We start from the raw sequence: 1,135 nt of genomic DNA on the forward strand, positions 1-1,135 counted from the left end.
CCACCCCAGCTAAGGGACTGCCCACCACCTCTTTCAGCACCTCCTCTCTATCCCTAGTCCCCGTCTTATTTGCATCGTGGCACTTAGCGTCCTCAAAACTTCTCTCCTTAGTTATGTGTCGGATCCACGTCTGGCTCCCATACTGAGGAGTAAGCTCTGGGGTGGGGGGGTTTCATCTGTCTTGGATGCTTGTCTGCTACTCCACTACCGAGAAGACTGGCTGACTTGAAACAGGTGCTTTCTGGGTGTTTATTGATGAAATGAATCAATGACTGCTTAGGAGATGAGTCCCAGAGTTGAAAACCTTAGCATCTGTAGGATCACTCACCAAACTGTATGTAAGTTCTAAGAGTTTTCTGTAAGATGATGGGTTCCAACTTGTCATCAAGTTTGAGGCAGAGCACAGGGGTCTCTGCAGGCTGGAGCCGACCCCAGTGCATCAGAAACAGCAGCTATTGTAGACAAGATGTTGGTGATGCCGCCAAACCCAGGGCAGAGGCTAGCAGGGGTGCACAGGGCATTAGCAGCTAAGTACGAGCTAGGCAAGCTCCTAGCTCAAATGTCAGTTGCACTTTCCTGGGACATTTAAGGCACAGGAGCTCTGCTGAGTTTGGGCATGGGAAGAGGTCATAATACCAGCAACTGCTGTTTACCGAGCACTAACCAGGCACCAGGCAGGAGGCCGTACCCTGTGGTCCATCATCATCTCATTCACCTTCCCAACATCCTCATGGGAGGGCAACTAAGATGCCAGCTTTGAGGTGAGGCAAAGGAGGCTCAGAGAAGTGAAGGACCGTGCCTAAGGCCACACAGCAGGAAGTGGTTGAGTCTGACCCCAACCAGGCCGATCTGCCTTGGGAACAGAGCGCTCGACCTCAGCCATGTCCCAAACCCGGACCAGATTCTTTGATTCCAAAGTGAAAGTTGATTCACATCAACCCCACCTTGGCTGAGAGCGAGAACGGGAAGAGGCCGGCTCCCAGTATCCAAGAATGATGTCAAAATCCCCAACATAACAAGACAGAGTTCAGACCCTGAAAAAGGGCAGCGGGTAGAAAGAGGCACTGCCTACTCAATCCTAATACACATCTTCCCTAAGAAGAACACTCCCCCGCCATGCGTGCTGGTTTAGCTC

This window comes from Monodon monoceros, unplaced genomic scaffold (genome assembly GCF_005190385.1).
Source record: "Monodon monoceros isolate NGI ecotype Baffin Bay Population unplaced genomic scaffold, NGI_Narwhal_1 Super_Scaffold_13, whole genome shotgun sequence".
Lineage (NCBI taxonomy): Eukaryota > Metazoa > Chordata > Mammalia > Artiodactyla > Monodontidae > Monodon > Monodon monoceros.